The 22,340-nt window shown below is 40.5% G+C and overlaps 10 non-coding genes across 10 annotated transcripts; all 10 read left to right on the top strand.

The window, feature by feature from the left end:
* Positions 1-6,759: 6,759 nt before the first annotated feature.
* Positions 6,760-6,865, top strand: LOC117505556. Its single transcript, XR_004559139.1, has one exon. It is a non-coding gene; the product is annotated as a U6 spliceosomal RNA (small nuclear RNA).
* A 782-nt stretch (positions 6,866-7,647) lies between these two features.
* LOC117505591 lies at positions 7,648-7,811 on the top strand. Its single transcript, XR_004559173.1, has one exon. It is a non-coding gene; the product is annotated as a U1 spliceosomal RNA (small nuclear RNA).
* Positions 7,812-8,767: 956 nt separating this feature from the next.
* On the top strand, positions 8,768-8,873 carry LOC117505546. Its single transcript, XR_004559129.1, has one exon. It is a non-coding gene; the product is annotated as a U6 spliceosomal RNA (small nuclear RNA).
* A 986-nt stretch (positions 8,874-9,859) lies between these two features.
* On the top strand, positions 9,860-10,023 carry LOC117505584. Its single transcript, XR_004559166.1, has one exon. It is a non-coding gene; the product is annotated as a U1 spliceosomal RNA (small nuclear RNA).
* Positions 10,024-12,714: 2,691 nt separating this feature from the next.
* On the top strand, positions 12,715-12,820 carry LOC117505545. Its single transcript, XR_004559128.1, has one exon. It is a non-coding gene; the product is annotated as a U6 spliceosomal RNA (small nuclear RNA).
* Positions 12,821-14,200: 1,380 nt separating this feature from the next.
* LOC117505533 lies at positions 14,201-14,306 on the top strand. Its single transcript, XR_004559116.1, has one exon. It is a non-coding gene; the product is annotated as a U6 spliceosomal RNA (small nuclear RNA).
* Positions 14,307-16,439: 2,133 nt separating this feature from the next.
* LOC117505575 lies at positions 16,440-16,603 on the top strand. The gene has a single exon (XR_004559158.1). It is a non-coding gene; the product is annotated as a U1 spliceosomal RNA (small nuclear RNA).
* Positions 16,604-17,559: 956 nt separating this feature from the next.
* On the top strand, positions 17,560-17,665 carry LOC117505552. Its single transcript, XR_004559135.1, has one exon. It is a non-coding gene; the product is annotated as a U6 spliceosomal RNA (small nuclear RNA).
* A 988-nt stretch (positions 17,666-18,653) lies between these two features.
* Positions 18,654-18,817, top strand: LOC117505583. Its single transcript, XR_004559165.1, has one exon. It is a non-coding gene; the product is annotated as a U1 spliceosomal RNA (small nuclear RNA).
* A 2,692-nt stretch (positions 18,818-21,509) lies between these two features.
* On the top strand, positions 21,510-21,615 carry LOC117505544. Its single transcript, XR_004559127.1, has one exon. It is a non-coding gene; the product is annotated as a U6 spliceosomal RNA (small nuclear RNA).
* The last annotated feature ends 725 nt before the right edge of the window (positions 21,616-22,340 follow it).

Genomic DNA, 22,340 nt, shown 5'->3' with positions numbered 1-22,340 from the left:
AGTGGAAACTGGAAACGCGTCCAGTGTCACCAACCGTGACTATACCCCAGAAGCCAACCGGGAGGAGTGGAACAGCGGTTATGGCAGACGGCACAAAACGGCGCCACTCCTCCGACTTCCAAACCAGCCATCAGCTGCGGGTATATCCCACTGCCCCAAACCTCAGCCACGCCGATGGCAGACGGCTCAAAGGCGCGCTGAAGCCGGAGGTGGAACAGGGAATCAAAAAACACCCCCCCCCCCAGGTGCAGAGGTCACCTGGGAAACGCCCAGCATAACCAAACTGCACCACTCCAGCAACGCCGACACTACGGCTCACACGGCTGGAGCCAGAGGAGAAGAGAGGGAACAAAAAGAAAATACCCCAAACCCCCCCCTCCCCTCCCGGGTGCAGAGGTTACCTGGGAAACGCCCAGCATAACCAAACTGCACCACTCCAGCAACGCCGACTCTACGGCTCACCCGGCTGGAGTCAGAGGAGAAGACAGGGCATAACAAAAAACAAAACAAAAAAAAGAAAAAAAGAAAAAACAACCCAATTACCCCCCATCACCCCCCAGGGGACCGTCCCATCAAACCCTGGGGAGGTGAAACTAAAAGAAATAAAAAGAAAGACTAACAGACTAACATAAAGTTGCTTGGGTCCTTTTTTGTTGCTCCAAACAGGCTGCAGGGTCACAACCCCAGACACTAATAGTGGAAAACAAAAAATAAAATCCCACACAAAAACCAACTCAAAAAACACCCACAAGAAACGAACCAACACAAAACTAATCAGTGGTTTATACCGTCAAGCTCAAATAAATCGAACACACCTGTTCCAACTTAAGAGCTTAACGGTAATGTGACTCAGTCACCACAAGAGGTAGCCAGAGTGCTAAAAATGAAAAACCCTCTTTGGCGACAGAGAAAACAAACGAGCTGCTTTTCTGTGCGCAGCTGTGAGCAACACACAACCAAAAATGTGATTCAACTAAATAACACCAGAGCTGACACAACAGACGCACTAGCTATCATTACCCGGGGAAACGGGGCTACAACTGTAACACAGGAAGCACCGCGACCCGTGCCACAGAGCTCCGCCGTGCGCGTTCACCCATTACAGACCCACTCCTGCAGCTCCCGTTCAAACCTCTTATCCGGTCGAAGTGCGACGCGAAGCCGTCGCCAGTCACACTCCACCACGACCCACGGATAAGGCACAAACACAGGAACACGGCTGCACGAGCGCTCAAATCAGTATTCAGTAATGGGTTCTCCAACGCGCACCATCCGGGCAGAGAGCACCCGCAACTGATCCGGATAACTTCTGAACGTCTGCTGCCACCTTCCCGGCGCGTTACCGTCTCTGCTACCGCTGGGTCCGTGATGTTTGGCCAGAGACTACTGTTATGTGTCGGACGCAGCCCGGAGAACCGACCAGCGTTTGAAGGACCCAGTATAAAATAAGCAGAGCACGGTACAAAGGATAACAGAGTTTAATAAACATAACAGTGATGTGATAAATATAAAAGTGCGCGGTCTGGCGTTCGGACCCCAGGACCCCGCCGACACCCCCCAGGTGGCCGTGACAAACCGAGTCTGTGAATGAAGAAATCATCTTGTGAGTCCACACTCAACACACAGAGAGAACGCTTAAAGGTGTACAAACAGCAAACACTTCCTGGCTTAATTACTAATCAGCTTCCCACCCTGCAGGCATGGAACATCCTGTTCACAAACTCCACTGCAGTGTAAGCTGATTTAAATGACCAACATACAGCTCAATATAATAAGGTGTGAGGGACACCACATTTACTGACTGTATAAATGTTAGTCCCAAAATCTAACGTACCTCAGGAAGTGTGCTGACGAGCGTGAGACCTCACCCCCTCCTCTTTCACAGACCATGCATCAAACCTGGACGTTCTCTGCATCCACTGATGATGAGATGGCTCTTGAGACGACGATCTCACCCGTCTGGTCACAAGGTCGAGTCTCTGGCAAATACACACTGTGTACTCCAGTCTTAAATGCCACCATGTTCCAATCCATGTAGATGCACCACAGCTGTGAGTCCTGACGAGCCGCAGGTGATCAGCCTCAGGTGATCAGGGTGAGGTCCTGATAAACTCAGCTACACAGCCACTCAGTCCCAAATGCAAGCCACCTGGAAGGAAAAACAAAAGACAGGACAAAAGACAGAAACAAAAAGGCAGCCAGGCCCCCCCAGCCATACAACACCAATAATTTCTCTGGGTAAAGATCCAGTGGTGTGGGGTTTTTTCTCCATAAAATTAAAAGAACAGACAGGGACGTCTGGGTGGATTTTTCAAATTCAGCGCCTTTAGCCAGCACCGGAGATCCTCATATTTCAATGGAGGAGGGAACAAGTTAAATGCTGGTCAACAGCACTCAGATCTCTGCTTTCCATGTTCAAAACATCGTTCTGGAATTGATAATTTCTTCTTCTTCCAGTTGTTGTGGCACCTACAAACTGAACAATTAATGCTGCTCTTGTTTGGACACTTCTAGTGTACTGTGTTCCCACGTAGCTAAACATTTGCGCAGTGGTAAACCGGAAGTTGCTTGACAAAATAACACCGCCCACCCTGACTTCCTGAATAAGGTGAATAATAAACAAATTATTAACCTCACTTGCTCTGTCTGTACGGGATTATATCAGACCTCTGTGTTTTTTTGCACCTTGTTTCTTACACCTCAGTCTGATATTTTCCCGTACAGACCTAGCACTCGGTTAATAATCGGATTTTGTATAACGGATTTTCACTCACATAGCACAAAGCGTTCCGTTCCATCGCATTGCATTGCCATTAAAAAAAAAAAAACTTGCATGTATCAGGCAGAGCAGTCTGGGTGCGCACAATCACAATAGAGGTACGAAATGAAGTTCAGTAGTGACTCTTGCCGATTCAAGGAAGTGAGTACCGTATTTCCTTGATTAAAAGCCCGGCCCCTTTATTTTTTCAAATCATGCTCACCTAAATGATGCAGGTGATTATTAACAAAAAGGCTGCTTGCTGCCTCCACTGTAATATAGTCTTACGTTTCACACATATCCCTGGGTGTGACGAGCCAGACTGCTTTAGATCAAAGCCCTCTGCGTGGCTGTGAACCCTTTCCACAGCCTGACACGCACCTGCTAAACGATGGAGACCGCAAGGGCTGTGATTTGTCACTTTTACATCTTCAGTCCTTCCTCTCCCGTCATATTTTAATAGTTTTTGCTGTGTGCCCGCCAATTACATTTCGATCATGGATCAAATCTGTTTTGCAGAAAAATCCAAAAATATGACCAACTTCATAACATGGAGTTGGAAAAAGACGCTCAAATGACCCACAATTCATGCAAATTGTATGTATCGTACTGTTGTTTTGGAGGTTGATGATTTTATAAATAAGTGGAGCTCGTTGAGGGACAAATTAATCCAGAAAAAGCTGCTATTCCTGCAGCAAATTACATAAGGAGGCGATGGGTAAATTTGAAAGGGTCACATGCACGTTGACGTCATTACATGGCCATGTAGTTACCGGACTGGAGAAGTATAAATCAGGCTTTAGGATTTTAAGGTACCACTCCACAGTGGACTTAGAAAAAAGGGTGACTTGACCAAATTAATCTTTTTAATGCACATGTTGCCTGGCGCTTATTTAAGGCACTCAAGGACATTCACAGAATTGTCCTGAAGCCACTCCTTTGATATCTTGGCTGTGTGTTTAGGGTCCTTATCCTGCTGAAAGACGAACTATCACCGCAATCTGAGGTTAAGAGCGCTCTGGAGCAAGTTTTCATCCAGGATACCTCTGTACATTGTTGCATTCATCTTTGCCTCAATCCTGCCTAGTCTCCCAGTTCCTACTGCTGAAAAATATCCTCACAGCATGATGTTGCCACCACCATGCTTCACTGTAGAGATGGTGCCTGATTTCCTCCAAACATGAAGCCTGGTATTCATGCCGGAGAGTTCAATCTTTGTCTCATCAGACCAGAAAATTTTGTTTTTCATAGTCTAAGAGTCCTTCAGGTGCCTTTTGGCAAACTCCAGATTGGCTGCCATGTGCCTTTTACTAAGGAGTGGCTTCCATCTGGTCATTCTACCATACAGGCCTGATTGGTGGATTGCTGCAGAGATGGTTGTCCTTCTGGAAGGTTCTCCTCTCACCACAGAGGAATGCTGGAGTTCTGACACAGTGACCATCGGGTTCTTGGTCACCTCCCTGACTAAGGCCCTTCTCCCCCAATTGCTCTGCTCAGTTTAGATGGGCGGTCAGCTCTAGGAAGAGTCCTTGTGGATCCAGACTTCTTCCATTTACAGATGATGGAGGTTACTGTGCTCACTGGGACCTTCAAAGCAGCAGAAATGTTTCTGGACCCTTCCCCAAATTTGTGCCTTGAGACCGTCCTGTCTCAGAGGTCTACAGACAATTCCTTTGACTTCTTGCTTGGTTTGTGTTCTGACATGCACTGTCAGCTGTGGGACCGTATATGTAGACAGTTGTGTGCCTGTTTACATATAAGGACCAAATGTGGGAATCTTGACTGCATCATTTCTGGTAGTGGGGGACTGCGTTTGCGCTCTCCCCTGAATTTTTGTTCAAAAAGAACTTTGTATTAGAAGTAGTTAGTGCAAAACATACTGTGTGGCTTATGTAATTTGAGATATCCAGTTGTTTTGCTAAAAGGGTTTTTTTTTTTTTGCACCAATAAATGATGAAATCAGACTACAGTGGTATGTGTGAAAGTTTGTTTTCATGTCTGCTCTGTTACTAGTGGCCCACTTGGTTCAGTGCTGTATATTGCAGTCATGGTACACAACTGTCAAGGTGACAAAGATGCCTTTAGTGGAATTTAATAAAATGAAATTTGAGAATTTGCCCCCTATGTCCCCAATGACGCCGGCACTGGCTGTGATATTGTTCCTTCAAACACTTTTGAGTGAAGCCTTCTGTCTCTGAAGGAACCTGCTCAGTGCTGTGAAAGTGTCCTGTACGGGTGGAAGTCCTACTCCGACCATTCAATAAAGAATAGTTGTGACACCATAGATTCAAAGGTCTTCAGAAGTACCCCTATACCCAAAAGATCAAAGTTGGTGCTCCCAGGGTTCTCAGTGTGAGAGAGAGCTTTGTGTTGGATGATCATGATGATCCTGTTGATAGGCAAACAGAAGTGTTTTTATTTTTGTTTTTTGTTTTTTTGATGGATTAATCAGGGGTGTTGATTAAGTTGCACCAGTGTCTCCAGGGTTTTTATCAAGTGGAGTGTTTGTGATTTATGCAGCTGCTGCTCTTTAACTCCGTGTCATGCAATGACGTGCGTGACAGTTTTAACATTCTCCGTCTCTGGATTATGCTTTATTATGGACTAATTTGACCCTCAACAAGCTTTGCTTTCTACAGTCATCACCTCCAAATCAAAGGTAAGCTGAACATTTTCCTCTTTTACAGACTTTGTGCTGTAAATGTGATTCAGACTTCTCTGATCCATTTATCAGCGTGCGCGCTATATAATATGGCAGACGAAGGATTAAAAGCAGAAAAGTGTCAAATCACAGCGTTTAGTGTCTGATTTAACAGATGCATGTCAGGCTGCGGGTCCGAGTCTGAACACCGTTGGAAAAAAATAAACGGTCATACTTTTAATCACAGAAATGTCTCCTCTCCCACTTTCTACAAATAGGAGAGTGTCAGAGCCAAACTTTAATTTGTACCTCTGCACGTCCAGACTGCTCCAAGTTTTTAATGGAAATACATTGTGATCGGACGGGACATTTTATCAAATGTGAGCGAAACTTTTGCTGTAAAAAATCTGTTATATATGTTGTTTATTACATGGAAAACAATACAAAAACTTTGGGACTTTTTTGTTCGGTGACTGCGAATATCTGGTTTATACGACAACGGTTTAGGTGAGTTTTACTGTACATGGGACTGAACAATAAATTTACCTACCTTGCAAAGTTTTGATGAGGATGTCGGCTTCCCATCCCACATGGCTGGATTTATTTTCCCAAATTTTTCTTCTGTTCGGATCTGAAGGGAATCTGTACATCTTGAAGCCCTTGTTGTGTCTGTTTTTGCCTCCAAATGCACAACAACCCAGCATTTTCAGCAAATAAATAAATAAAATAGCTGGATTTACATGCAGACACATTAACAGTCAACACTATTTTTGCATTGATTTTTTTCGACTTGTCATGTCTCCACTCTCTCTAATAAAGGCACACTAGATGCTTGGTCTTTGTTGTTGTTATTGCTGCTGCTTTAGTTTTTCTTCAGAGTTGCTGTTAAGTGTATGTACTTTATGCAGTATTTTATTTGTCTTAAGATTTTTATTTGTCTTTTATTTGTCTTGCATTTCTTGATAAAACAAGAACCAGGATGGTTTCACTTTAGTTTGCAAAATGTGTGTGTTCTTGATACCCTTCCCCCACGCTCCTCAACAGCCGCTGTTAGAATGTGAGTGGGTGTGGGGTGCAGGTTTTACGATTATTGTTGGACACGTCAACCAGTCCTGACTGCCTGACGTAGCTGCTGTTTTGCATAGAAATCCCATGAACCCTTTCGATGAACGTAGCCAAAAATTAGTCATAAAAGAATTGTCAGAAGCACATTATTGCGTTGTGTTGTGTTTCAACTGTTCTTTATTTGTGGGTAATTGAGCCATTTTTTTCACTCTGTTCATATTTTGGCAACAACCATAAGTGTTGGTCCTGTTTGAGACACAGGCCCTTATATACGGTGACAAAATAGTGGGTTGTTGTGTTATTTCGGTAGCACATATACTAAAATTGGAATGATACAAAGAAGATTAGCATGGCCCCTGCGCAAGGATGACACGCAAATTCGTGAAGCGTTCTACATTTTCTTTGTAACGTTAATTTTTTTTTCTTATTTATGTTACTTTTCAAATTTATTTTCATATTTAAATTGTTTCTTATTTGATTAATATTGTATATTTTCGTGTGGTTCCATACTGGGTGAAATAGTGACAACACGGTTCATGGCAGTGTGTAGTATAATGGGCTCTTCTGTATATCAATTGGAGTGTTTATGCCACTGATCTGTAGCTGCTGAAGGATTGCAGAGTCACATAATTCTCACCAGTTGTGTTTATTGTTAAGAAGTAGTTTTGTGTAACAAAAAAGTCATGTGCTGTAGTTTATACTTCTGAACAGCGGGTGGCAGTATAAATGTTAGTAGCTGCTTTGGGGACAGGAAGTGGCTCTATGCGATGGGAGGGGGAGACGTCTCTGCTTGGTCTTTGTATTTTTCTTTTTTCTGACCTTTACACAAAAATATAACAACATTTAACTCTAGTATGTTTTTAATTCTCTTCATTTCAGTTTGCTGTTGAGATTTGGCTTATATTGTATGTGTAATGAAGTTTCGGGGAGTTCTTTTAGGTTGGCTTTGTTTTTAGGTTGGCTTTGTTTCCCAGCATTGCATGATGGGAAAGTTAGCACTCTATCTTTATCCAAAGTAAAATGTTAGGCATATCTGTCATTACTCTTGGATCAATTAATAATAGTAGTACTTATTATTTCCATTGTTGGTTGTAGTTTGTTGGGGTGTTTTGTAGATTGTCGACACCATGAGTGTACATGGTTGGTGTGTGAAAGACAACAGTGTGTTGGATGTGGACAGCTCATACTTACCTGGCAGGGGAGATACCATGATCAAGAAGGTGGTTCACCCAGGGTGAGGCTCAGCCATTGCACTCCGGTTGTGCTGACTCCTGGGAATTCCCCAAATGTGGGAATCTCGACTGCATAATTTCTGATAGTGGGGGACTGCGTTCGCGCTCTCCCCTGGTTATCTGTTGAATGAAAAAGTTAAGGATGTTGGGTTTGTGCTAGCATGGCCGTAACATGAGGTGTCTATAGATGCCACTGTTTGGTCTTTGTTCATCTGTTTTCTGACCTTTACAGTTGTTTACACACTAAAAAGAAAAATTTCATAGAAATATACATTTACATAGAAATCTTTATACTAAAGAAGCAAAAACACTTATACAGAGTTGCACAACAATAAGCACAGACTCAGCTTCACACTTTTTGCCAAACATTACACACAGTGATTTGCAAAACTCTACACGCATTGTCACACTTTAGACACAGATGGATTGTGAGGTTACTTCCTTCTCATTACGAAGCCCCGGCTTCCAATGACCACAGTAATGAAGAAATTGTATCATCAAGTCCACCAGGTGTAGAAGCACGTGTTTAATTGAAAATACAGCACTCAGGTAGGTGCTATTTACAGTATCGTTCTTGTTGTTGTTGCTTTAGTTTTTCTTCAGAGTTGCTGTAAGTGTATGTACTTCATGCAGTAATTTTTATTTGTATACAGATCTGTATTTGTCTTGCATTTCTTGATAAAACAAGAACCAGGATGGTTTCACTTTAGTTTGCAAAGAGTGTGTGTTTCTTGATACCCTTCCCCCACACTCCTCAACAGCCGCCGTTAGAATGTGAGTGGGTGTGAGGTGCAGGTTTTACGATTACTGTGGAACACGTCAACCAATCCTGACGTAGCTGCTGTTTTGCATAGAAATCGCATGAACCCTTCGATGAATGTAGCCAAAAATTAGTCATAAAAAATTTAGTCAGAAGCACATTATTGTGTTCTGTTGCATTTCACCTATTCTTTACTTCTGAACAATTGAGACATTTTTTTCACTCTGTGTTGTAATTTTGACAACAACCATGAGTGTTGGCCCTGTTGGGGACACAGGCCCTTATATACAGTGACAAAATAGTGGGTGGTTGTGTTACTTCGGTAGCACATATACTAAAATTGGAACGATACAGAGAAGATTAGCATGGCCCCTGCGCAAGGATGACACGCAAATTCGTGAAGCGTTCCACATTTTCTTTGCAACGTTAAATTTTTTTCTTATTTATGTTACTTTTCAAATTTATTTTCATATTTAAATTGTTTCTTATTTGATTAATATTATATATTTTCATGTGGTTCCATACTGGGTGAAATAGTGACAACACTGTTCATGCCAGTGTGGGGCACGACGGGCCTTTCAGACATCAATGGACACATTCAAAGTGGAATAAAACAAGAGTGATCTCGAGATGACATAATCCCGCTTCCCCACAAGTCAGTAATACAAAGTGTCACCCTTATGCTAAATGTGAATGACACTGGACAATTTGTTCATGAGACATTGCGCTAACAAGCGAAACCGGATGGAGGGACGGAAATGCTGATTGCTATATCCCCTCTGTATTTTATCCCAGGGGGATAATAAAATTAATAATTCAAGATTTTTCTTTTTGCTAATCTGTTATTAGAGGCACAACTCAAACCAATCTTTCTAAAAGATAAATATCAGGGTTCTCCCCAGACAGTGGAATAACAGCGCTGTAGTTTATACTTCTGAACAGCGGGTGGCAGTATAAATGTTAGTAGCTGCTTTGGGGACAGGAAGTGGCTCTATGTGATGGGAGGGGGAGACGTCTCTGCTTGGTCTTTGTTTATCTGTATTTTTCTTTTTCTGACCTTTAAACAAGAACATAACATTTTCCTCTAGCAAGTTTTTAATTCCCTTCATTTCAGTTTGCTGTTGAATTTTGGTTAACATTTTAGGTGTAACGTAGTTACAGTGAGTGTTTTTAGGTTTACATTGTCTCTGCAAAAGCAGCATTGCATGATGGGAAAGTGAACAGTCTTTTTCCAAAGTAATTTTTTGGGCTTATCTGTCATTGTCCTGATCAGATGAATAATAATAGACATTATTATTTCCACAGTTGATTGTAGTTTGTTGGGGTGTTTTGTAGATTGTTGGCACCATGAGTGTACATGGTTGGTGTGTGAAAGACAACAGTGTGTTGGATGTGGACAACTCATACTTACCTGGCAGGGGAGATACCATGATCAAGAAGGTGGTTCACCCAGGGTGAGGCTTAGCCATTGCACTCCGGTTGTGCTGACCCCTGCGAATTCCCCAAATGTGGGAATCTCGACTGCATAATTTCTGGTAGTGGGGGACTGCGTTCGCGCTCTCCCCTGATTATCTGTTGAATGAAAAAGTCAAGTTTTGTGTTTTTGCTGGTTAGGGGTCCGTATGGCGGTGACACTGGTTTACTTTGTTATGAGTCATGAGGTGTTTATGTATACAACCCCTGGCAAAAATTTTGGAATCACAGGCTTCAGAGGATGTTAATTCAGTTGTTTAATTTTGTAGGAAAAAAGCAGATCACAGACATGACACAAAACTAAAGTCATTTCAAATGGCAACTTTCTGGCTTTAAGAAACACTATAAGAAATCAAGAAAAAAAATTGTGGCAGTCAGTAACGGTTACTTTTTTAGGCCAAGCAGAGGGAAAAAAATATGGACTCACTCAATTCTAAGGAATAATTTATGGAATCACCCTGTAAATTTTCATCCCCACAACTAACACCTGCATTAAATCAGATCTGCTCGTTAGTCTGCATCTACAAAGGAGTGATCACACCTTGGAGAGCTGTTGCACCAAGTGGACTGACATGAATCATGGCTCCAACATGAGAGATGTCAATTGAAACAATGGAGAGGATTATCAAACTCTTAAAAGAGGGTAAATCATCACGCAATGTTGCAAAAGATGTTGGTTGTTCACAGTCAGCTGTGTCTAAACTCTGGACCAAATACAAAAAACATGAGAAGGTTGTTAAAGGCAAACATACTGGTAGACCAAGGAAGACATCAAAGCGTCAAGACAGAAAACTTAAAGCAATATGTCTCAAAAATCGAAAATGCACAACAAAACAAATGAGGAACGAATGGGAGGAAACTGGAGTCAACGTCTGTGACCGAACTGTAAGAAACCGCCTAAAGGAAATGGGATTTACATACAGAAAAGCTAAATGAAAGGCATTATTAACACCTAAACAGAAAAAAAGCAAGGTTACACTGGGCTAAGGAAAAGCAATCGTGGACTGTGGATGACTGGATGAAAGTCATATTCAGTGATGAATCTCGACTCTGCATTGGGCAAGGTGATGATGCTGGAACATTTGTTTGGTGCTGTTCCAGTGAGATTTATAAAGATGACTGCCTGAAGAGAACATGTAAATTTCCACAGTCATTAATGATATGGGGCTGCATGTCAGGTAAAGGCACTGGGGAGATGGCTGTCAATACATCATCAATAAATGCACAAGTTTACATTGATATTTTGGACACTTTTCTTATCCCATCAATTGAAAGGATGTTTGGGGATGATGAAATCATTTTTCAAGATGATAATGCATCTTGCCATAGAGCAAAAACTGTGAAAACATTCCTTGCAAAAAGACACATAGGGTCAATGTCATGGCCTGCAAATAGTCCGGATCTTAATCCAATTAAAAATCTTTGGTGGAAGTTGAAGAAAATGGTCCATGACAAGGCTCCAACCTGCAAAGCTGACCTGGCAACAGCAATCAGAGAAAGTTGGAGCCAGATTGATGAAGAGTACTGTTTGTAAAGTCCATGCCTCATAGACTGCAAGCTGTTATAAAAGCCAGAGGTGGTGCAACAAAATACTAGTGATGTGTTGGAGCGTTCTTTTGTTTTTCATGATTCCATAATTTTTTCCTCAGAATTGAGTGATTCCATATTTTTTTCCCCTCTGCTTGGTCTAAAAAAGTAACCGTTAGTGACTGCCACAGTTTTTTTTTCTTGATTTCTTATAGTGTTTCTTAAAGCCAGAAAGTTGCCATTTGAAATGACTTTAGTTTTGTGTCATGTCTGTGATCTGCTTTTTTTCTACAAAATTAAACAACTGAATAAACATCCTCCGAGGCCGGTGGTTGCATAATTTTTGCCAGGGGCTGTATAATGTCTATAGATGTCACTGTTTTGTCTTTGTTCATTGTTTTTTTTTTCTGTCCTTTGCAGTTTTGTTTTTTTTACAGTTGTTTACACACTAAAAGGAAAAATTTTCCACAACTGACATTTTTACTCTCAAGAAGCAAAGCACTTACACAGAGTTGCACAACAATAAGCACAGACTCAGCTTCACACTTTTTGTCAAATATTGCACACTGTCATTTGCAAAACTCTACACGCATTGTCACACTTTAGACACAGATGGATGGTGAGGTTACTTCCTTCTCATCACGAAGCCCCGGTTTCAAATGACCACAGTAATGAACAAATTGTATCATCACATCCACCAGGTGTGGAAGCACATGTTTAATTGAAAATACAGCCCTCAGGTAGGTGCTATTTACAGCATTGTTGTTGTTGTTGTTGCTTTAGTTTTCTTCAGAGTTGCTGTAAGTGTATGTACTTCATGCAATAACTTTTGTCTACAGATTTTTATTTGTCTTGCATTTCTTGATAAAACAAGAACCGGGATGGATTCACTTGTTTGCAAGGAGTGTGTGTTTCTTGATACCCTTCCCCCACTCTCCTCAACAGCCGCCATTAGAATGTGAGTGGGTGTGGGGTGCAGGTTTTACGATTACTGTGGGACACGTCAACCAATCCTAACTGCCTGACATAGCTGCTGTTTTGCATAGAAATCCCATGAACCCTTTCGATGAATGTAGCCAAAAATTAGTCATTAAAAAAAAATTAGAAGCACATTATTGTGTTGTGTTCTTTACTATTCTTTACTTGTGAACAATTGAGACTTTTTTTCACTCTGTGTTGTAATTTTGACAACAACCATGAGTGTTGGTCCTGTTTGGGACACAGGCCCTTATATACAGTGACAAAATATTGGGTTGTTGTGTTACTTCGGTAGCACATATACTAAAATTGGAACGATACAGAGAAGATTAGCATGGCCCCTGCGCAAGGATGACACGCAAATTCGTGAAGCGTTCCACATTTTCTTTGCAACGTTAATTTTTTTAAATTTATGTTACTTTTCTCATTTTCTTGACCCCTGCGAATTCCCTAAATGTGAGAATCTTAACTGCATAATTTCCTGTAGTGGGGGACTGCATTCACGCTCTCCCCTGATTATCTGTTGAATGAAAAAGTCAAGGTGTTTGTGTTAGTTATGAGTCTGTACAGTGTTGATACTGTTTTACATTGTAGCGAGTCATGTGAGGTGTTTATGTATATAATGTCTATAGATGCCACTGTTTCATCTTTGTTCATCTGTTTTTTTCTGTCCTTTACAGTTTTTTTTTTTTACATTTGTTTATATACTGAAAAATTTTGCACAATTAACATCTTTACACTCAAGAAGCAAAGCACTTATACAGAGTTGCACAACAGTAAGCACAGACTCAGCTTCACACTTTTTGCCAAACATTACACACAGTGATTTGCACACATTGTCACACTTTAGACACAGATGGATTTTGAGGTTACTTCCTTCTCATTATGAAGCCCCGGCTTCCAATGACCACAGTAATGAACAAATTGTATCATCACATCCACCAGGTGTGGAAGCACATGTGTTCAAGAGATGAAATTTCAGCCTCAAAACCAACTGTAAATAAATGTTATTTAATTTTTTCACCAAAACATCAAATCTTGGCTCGCATCTTAGATGTCCCTTCCGGCAAATTGTACCTGTAGTTTTGAGATCTGCGCAATAAATGTTTTCAAAATGACATATCTGTTTTTGTTTTTGTGTTGTTTTTATTTATTTATTTTGATCAATTTACCTTTGCTAAGGGACCCATTCAGAAGCACATTATGATTTTTACACTTAGGTTTATATCGCGATATATACCATTGCCGAGAAGGGATTCAATTCACACTGTGATATGAATTTTCTGTCATATTGCCCACCCCTACTTCATGCAGTAATTATTTGTCTACAGATTTTTATTTGTCTTTTATTTGTCTTGCATTTCTTGGTAAAACGAGAGCCAGGATGGTTTCACTTTAGTTTGTAAAGAGTGCGTGTTTCTTGGTACCCTTCCTCCACACTCCTCAACAGCCACCGTTAAAATGTGAGTGGGTGTGGGGTGCAGGTTTTACGATTACTGTGGGACACATCAACCAATCCTGACTGCCCGATGTAGCTGCTGTTTTGCATAGAAATCCCATGAACCTTTTCAATGAACGTAGCCAAAAAATTAGTCATAAAGTTTTGTCAGAAGCACATTATTGTGTTGTGTTGCATTTCAACTATTCTTTACTTCTGAAAAATTGAGCCAATTTTTTCGCTCTGTTCATATTTTCGCAACAACCATGAGTGTTGGTCCTGTTTGGGACACAGGCCCTTATATATGGTGACAAAATAGTGGGACATTGTGTTACTTCGGTAGCACATATACTAAAATTGGAACGATACAGAGAAGATTAGCATGGCCCCTGCGCAAGGATGACACGCAAATTCGTGAAGCGTTCCACATTTTTCTTTGCAATGTTGATTTTTTTCTAATTGTTAATTTTCTAATTTAATTTCATATTTAAATTGTTCTTTTATTTGATTAGTATTGTATATTTTTATGGCGTTTCATACTGGGTGAAATACTGACATCACACTTCGTGGCAGTGTGGGGTACGAATGCCCTTCTGAGATATCAGAGGGCACATTCAAAGTGGAATAAAACAAGTTTCATCATGAGATGACATGTCCCCTTGATCTCAACAAATCAGTAATGCAAAGTGTCACCCTTATGCAAAATGTGAATGAAACTGTTCAAGTGGTTCTTGAGATATCACACGAACAAGCGGAAATGGTCGGACGGACAGATAGAGGGACGGACATGCTGATTGCTATATCCCCCACGTATTTCATATTGTTGTTTATTATTAGAGCCATAACTCGAGCCAACTTAATTAAGAGTTAAATATCTCAGTTCTCCCCAGAAAATGAAATAATGGAGCCCTGTCATTATACTGCTTTCGCAGTGCGGTATACTGTGGCATCATCTCCCGATATTTTTTGTTGTTGTTATTTGAAAACTTATTTATCATCCATTGTCAAAGCCATTTAAAGTTGTCAGTCATGACTCACGTTTTTTTCTTCTGATTAAAGTCGCTAACAGGGACGCTTATCTATTGTTGTGGGCAAGAAATGACACCGGACAGTTTTTATTTGTTCCTGATGAATGTGCCTTTTCTGTGGGCAGCCCACAACAGCTCTCAGGCAGGGACTGGACCACTAATATCTCCTGCTTCGCCAGTTCATAAACTGAAGTTACTGTCCCTCATGTAAAGGAACATTAATAATAATAACAACATCCGCCATGTGTTGTTGTGGGACTAATTAAACATCTTTCCTCCAAATGCTGCCACTGTTACTGGCTCGCCAGCAAGCTGAAGTTACGGTCCGTCATGTAAGGGGAAAAATAATATCTTTTGTGCATTGTTTTTGTGGGACTTCGCCGATTCAGAGCTTTTCCTCCAAATGCTGTCATTTTCTGCCGCTGACGCCATCTGTCTGTTACCGACTGCGCGTCTCTCCTCAGAGTCACAGGACCGAATGATGACACACTCCCTCTCCACTTGAGCCGGCTGTACTTCTGACACAGTTCCAAATGTCCATGTGTTCGCTTGCTTCGGGCTGTCTGCTGGAGTATGTTTGAAGGCCTGTTCTTGTAGAAAATCACTAATAAGTGCAAGCTCTCTGAGTACGAGAAAGCAACAGTCACATGATGGTGACGACGCACCATTTGCTAACTCCTCACCACTGAAATTATCCTGGTACTGGTAGCTCATTTTACACATGAAAACTCTCCATTTTTGTTGAAATTTGTTAAATCCCTGACCTTGTAAAAGCGTGTGAGAAATGCACATGCTAAAATAGGGGTTTTTACAAATGTGTTTTGTATTGATTACATTCGTGTGCAACTGATTACAGTCGTGTCTAATCGTTGGAAGACTGTTGTGAGATGAAAACAAAACAGCATTTGTATTTATATGTTTATATATTTTGACTGAAGTGTGTGGCTTTTTGGTTTGTTTTATTTTGTGCAGTGAAAATTGTAAACAAAGTCGCATGTCATGGTAATGGCGAGCAAGAGCTGCTGTAATCATTAAGTATTGTGAAACATGAATCCATGTACTGTCGTTCATGCTTCAGGACAGCAGGTGGCAGTGTAGCTGTTAGTAGCTGTTTTGAGGACAGGAAGTGATTGTGTGGGACGGGAGGGGGAGACGTCTCTGCTTCATCTTTGTCTTTTTTTCTGTCCTTTAAAGAAAAATAGGGCAACTTTAGCCTCTAGTATGTTTCTATTTCCAGTGATTTCAGTTTGCTATTGGGTTGCTACTTGTATTTTAGAATGATCATGGTTATAATAAGTGTTTTTAAGTTAGGTTTATTCCTGGAAATGTAGCATTGCATGATGGGAAAAGTCCCAGCTTTGTTTTTCCAATTTAAAGTGTAAGACATATCTGCCATTATTTATGGTTCAATGAATAATAATAGAAATTATTATTTCGATAGTTGGCTGTAATTTGTTGGGGTGTTTTGTAGATTGTCGACACCATGAGTGTACATGGTTGGTGTGTGAAAGACTACAGTGTGTTGGAGGTGGACAACTCATACTTACCTGGCAGGGGAGATACCATGATCAAGAAGGTGGTTCACCCAGGGTGAGGCTCAGCCATTGCACTCCGGTTGTGCTGACCCCTGCGAATTCCCCAAATGTGGGAATCTCGACTGCATAATTTCTGATAGTGGGGGACTGCGTTCGCGCTCTCCCCTGGTTATCTGTTGAATGAAAAAGTTAAGGATGTTGGGTTTGTGCTAGCATGGCTGTAACATGAGGTGTCTATAGATGCCACTGTTTGGTCTTTGTTCATCTGTTTTCTGACCTTTACAGTTGTTTACACACTAAAAAGAAAAATTTCATAGAAATATACATTTACATAGAAATCTTTATACTAAAGAAGCAAAAACACTTATACAGAGTTGCACAACAATAAGCACAGACTCAGCTTCACACTTTTTGCCAAACATTACACACAGTGATTTGCAAAACTCTACACGCATTGTCACACTTTAGACACAGATGGATTGTGAGGTTACTTCCTTCTCATTACGAAGCCCCGGCTTCCAATGACCACAGTAATGAAGAAATTGTATCATCAAGTCCACCAGGTGTAGAAGCACGTGTTTAATTGAAAATACAGCACCCAGGTAGGTGCTATTTACAGTATCGTTCTTGTTGTTGTTGCTTTAGTTTTTCTTCAGAGTTGCTGTAAGTGTATGTACTTCATGCAGTAATTTTTATTTGTATACAGATCTGTATTTGTCTTGCATTTCTTGATAAAACAAGAACCAGGATGGTTTCACTTTAGTTTGCAAAGAGTGTGTGTTTCTTGATACCCTTCCCCCACACTCCTCAACAGCCGCCGTTAGAATGTGAGTGGGTGTGAGGTGCAGGTTTTACGATTACTGTGGAACACGTCAACCAATCCTGACGTAGCTGCTGTTTTGCATAGAAATCGCATGAACCCTTCGATGAATGTAGCCAAAAATTAGTCATAAAAAATTTAGTCAGAAGCACATTATTGTGTTCTGTTGCATTTCACCTATTCTTTACTTCTGAACAATTGAGACATTTTTTTCACTCTGTGTTGTAATTTTGACAACAACCATGAGTGTTGGCCCTGTTGGGGACACAGGCCCTTATATACAGTGACAAAATATTGGGTGGTTGTGTTACTTCGGTAGCACATGTACTAAAATTGGAACAATACAGAGAAGATTAGCATGGCCCCTGCGCAAGGATGACACGCAAATTCGTGAAGCGTTCCACATTTTCTTTGCAACGTTAAATTTTTTTCTTATTTATGTTACTTTTCAAATTTATTTTCATATTTAAATTGTTTCTTATTTGATTAATATTATATATTTTCATGTGGTTCCATACTGGGTGAAATAGTGACAACACTGTTCATGCCAGTGTGGGGCACGACGGGCCTTTCAGACATCAATGGACACATTCAAAGTGGAATAAAACAAGAGTGATCTCGAGATGACATAATCCCGCTTCCCCACAAGTCAGTAATACAAAGTGTCACCCTTATGCTAAATGTGAATGACACTGGACAATTTGTTCATGAGACATTGCGCTAACAAGCGAAACCGGATGGAGGGACGGAAATGCTGATTGCTATATCCCCTCTGTATTTTATCCCAGGGGGATAATAAAATTAATAATTCAAGATTTTTCTTTTTGCTAATCTGTTATTAGAGGCACAACTCAAACCAATCTTTCTAAAAGATAAATATCAGGGTTCTCCCCAGACAGTGGAATAACAGCGCTGTAGTTTATACTTCTGAACAGCGGGTGGCAGTATAAATGTTAGTAGCTGCTTTGGGGACAGGAAGTGGCTCTATGTGATGGGAGGGGGAGACGTCTCTGCTTGGTCTTTGTTTATCTGTATTTTTCTTTTTTCTGACCTTTAAACAAGAACATAACATTTTCCTCTAGCAAGTTTTTAATTCCCTTCATTTCAGTTTGCTGTTGAATTTTGGTTAATATTTTAGGTGTAACGTAGTTACAGTGAGTGTTTTTAGGTTTACATTGTCTCTGCAAAAGCAGCATTGCATGATGGGAAAGTGAACAGTCTTTTTCCAAAGTAATTTTTTGGGCTTATCTGTCATTGTCCTTGATCAGATGAATAATAATAGACATTATTATTTCCACAGTTGGTTGTAGTTTGTTGGGGTGTTTTGTAGATTGTTGGCACCATGAGTGTACATGGTTGGTGTGTGAAAGACAACAGTGTGTTGGAGGTGGACAGCTCATACTTACCTGGCAGGGGAGATACCATGATCAAGAAGGTGGTTCACCCAGGGTGAGGCTTAGCCATTGCACTCCGGTTGTGCTGACCCCTGCGAATTCCCCAAATGTGGGAATCTCGACTGCATAATTTCTGGTAGTGGGGGACTGCGTTCGCGCTCTCCCCTGATTATCTGTTGAATGAAAAAGTCAAGTTTTGTGTTTTTGCTGGTTAGGGGTCTGTATGGCGGTGACACTGGTTTACTTTGTTATGAGTCATGAGGTGTTTATGTATACAACCCCTGGCAAAAATTTTGGAATCACAGGCTTCAGAGGATGTTAATTCAGTTGTTTAATTTTGTAGGAAAAAAGCAGATCACAGACATGACACAAAACTAAAGTCATTTCAAATGGCAACTTTCTGGCTTTAAGAAACACTATAAGAAATCAAGAAAAAAATTGTGGCAGTCAGTAACGGTTACTTTTTTAGGCCAAGCAGAGGGAAAAAAAATATGGACTCACTCAATTCTAAGGAATAATTTATGGAATCACCCTGTAAATTTTCATCCCCACAACTAACACCTGCATTAAATCAGATCTGCTCGTTAGTCTGCATCTACAAAGGAGTGATCACACCTTGGAGAGCTGTTGCACCAAGTGGACTGACATGAATCATGGCTCCAACATGAGAGATGTCAATTGAAACAATGGAGAGGATTATCAAACTCTTAAAAGAGGGTAAATCATCACGCAATGTTGCAAAAGATGTTGGTTGTTCACAGTCAGCTGTGTCTAAACTCTGGACCAAATACAAAAAACATGAGAAGGTTGTTAAAGGCAAACATACTGGTAGACCAAGGAAGACATCAAAGCGTCAAGACAGAAAACTTAAAGCAGTATGTCTCAAAAATCGAAAATGCACAACAAAACAAATGAGGAACGAATGGGAGGAAACTGGAGTCAACGTCTGTGACCGAACTGTAAGAAACCGCCTAAAGGAAATGGGATTTACATACAGAAAAGCTAAATGAAAGGCATTATTAACACCTAAACAGAAAAAAAGCAAGGTTACACTGGGCTAAGGAAAAGCAATCGTGGACTGTGGATGACTGGATGAAAGTCATATTCAGTGATGAATCTCGACTCTGCATTGGGCAAGGTGATGATGCTGGAACATTTGTTTGGTGCCGTTCCAGTGAGATTTATAAAGATGACTGCCTGAAGAGAACATGTACATTTCCACAGTCATTAATGATATGGGGCTGCATGTCAGGTAAAGGCACTGGGGAGATGGCTGTCAATACATCATCAATAAATGCACAAGTTTACATTGATATTTTGGACACTTTTCTTATCCCATCAATTGAAAGGATGTTTGGGGATGATGAAATCATTTTTCAAGATGATAATGCATCTTGCCATAGAGCAAAAACTGTGAAAACATTCCTTGCAAAAAGACACATAGGGTCAATGTCATGGCCTGCAAATAGTCCGGATCTTAATCCAATTAAAAATCTTTGGTGGAAGTTGAAGAAAATGGTCCATGACAAGGCTCCAACCTGCAAAGCTGACCTGGCAACAGCAATCAGAGAAAGTTGGAGCCAGATTGATGAAGAGTACTGTTTGTAAAGTCCATGCCTCAGAGACTGCAAGCTGTTATAAAAGCCAGAGGTGGTGCAACAAAATACTAGTGATGTGTTGGAGCGTTTTTGTTTTTCATGATTCCATAATTTTTTCCTCAGAATTGAGTGATTCCATATTTTTTTCCCCTCTGCTTGGTCTAAAAAAGTAACCGTTAGTGACTGCCACAGTTTTTTTTTCTTGATTTCTTATAGTGTTTCTTAAAGCCAGAAAGTTGCCATTTGAAATGACTTTAGTTTTGTGTCATGTCTGTGATCTGCTTTTTTTCTACAAAATTAAACAACTGAATAAACATCCTCCGAGGCCGGTGGTTGCATAATTTTTGCCAGGGGCTGTATAATGTCTATAGATGTCACTGTTTTGTCTTTGTTCATTGTTTTTTTTTCTGTCCTTTGCAGTTTTGTTTTTTTTACAGTTGTTTACACACTAAAAGGAAAAATTTTCCACAACTGACATTTTTACTCTCAAGAAGCAAAGCACTTACACAGAGTTGCACAACAATAAGCACAGACTCAGCTTCACACTTTTTGTCAAATATTGCACACTGTCATTTGCAAAACTCTACACGCATTGTCACACTTTAGACACAGATGGATGGTGAGGTTACTTCCTTCTCATCACGAAGCCCCGGTTTCAAATGACCACAGTAATGAACAAATTGTATCATCACATCCACCAGGTGTGGAAGCACATGTTTAATTGAAAATACAGCCCTCAGGTAGGTGCTATTTACAGCATTGTTGTTGTTGTTGTTGCTTTAGTTTTCTTCAGAGTTGCTGTAAGTGTATGTACTTCATGCAATAACTTTTGTCTACAGATTTTTATTTGTCTTGCATTTCTTGATAAAACAAGAACCGGGATGGATTCACTTGTTTGCAAGGAGTGTGTGTTTCTTGATACCCTTCCCCCACTCTCCTCAACAGCCGCCATTAGAATGTGAGTGGGTGTGGGGTGCAGGTTTTACGATTACTGTGGGACACGTCAACCAATCCTAACTGCCTGACATAGCTGCTGTTTTGCATAGAAATCCCATGAACCCTTTCGATGAATGTAGCCAAAAATTAGTCATTAAAAAAAAATTAGTCAGAAGCACATTATTGTGTTGTGTTCTTTACTATTCTTTACTTGTGAACAATTGAGACTTTTTTTCACTCTGTGTTGTAATTTTGACAACAACCATGAGTGTTGGCCCTGTTGGGGACACAGGCCCTTATATACAGTGACAAAATATTGGGTTGTTGTGTTACTTCGGTAGCACATATACTAAAATTGGAACGATACAGAGAAGATTAGCATGGCCCCTGCGCAAGGATGACACGCAAATTCGTGAAGCGTTCCACATTTTCTTTGCAACGTTAATTTTTTTAAATTTATGTTACTTTTCTCATTTTCTTGACCCCTGCGAATTCCCTAAATGTGAGAATCTTAACTGCATAATTTCCTGTAGTGGGGGACTGCATTCACGCTCTCCCCTGATTATCTGTTGAATGAAAAAGTCAAGGTGTTTGTGTTAGTTATGAGTCTGTACAGTGTTGATACTGTTTTACATTGTAGCGAGTCATGTGAGGTGTTTATGTATATAATGTCTATAGATGCCACTGTTTCATCTTTGTTCATCTGTTTTTTCTGTCCTTTACAGTTTTTTTTTTTACATTTGTTTATATACTGAAAAATTTTGCACAATTAACATCTTTACACTCAAGAAGCAAAGCACTTATACAGAGTTGCACAACAGTAAGCACAGACTCAGCTTCACACTTTTTGCCAAACATTACACACAGTGATTTGCACACATTGTCACACTTTAGACACAGATGGATTTTGAGGTTACTTCCTTCTCATTATGAAGCCCCGGCTTCCAATGACCACAGTAATGAACAAATTGTATCATCACATCCACCAGGTGTGGAAGCACATGTGTTCAAGAGATGAAATTTCAGCCTCAAAACCAACTGTAAATAAATGTTATTTAATTTTTTCACCAAAACATCAAATCTTGGCTCGCATCTTAGATGTCCCTTCCGGCAAATTGTACCTGTAGTTTTGAGATCTGCGCAATAAATGTTTTCAA

The sequence above is a fragment of the Thalassophryne amazonica genome, chromosome 23 (genome assembly GCF_902500255.1).
Source record: "Thalassophryne amazonica chromosome 23, fThaAma1.1, whole genome shotgun sequence".
In the NCBI taxonomy this organism is placed as follows: domain Eukaryota; kingdom Metazoa; phylum Chordata; class Actinopteri; order Batrachoidiformes; family Batrachoididae; genus Thalassophryne; species Thalassophryne amazonica.
This window is presented reverse-complemented; position numbering and strand designations above follow the sequence as displayed.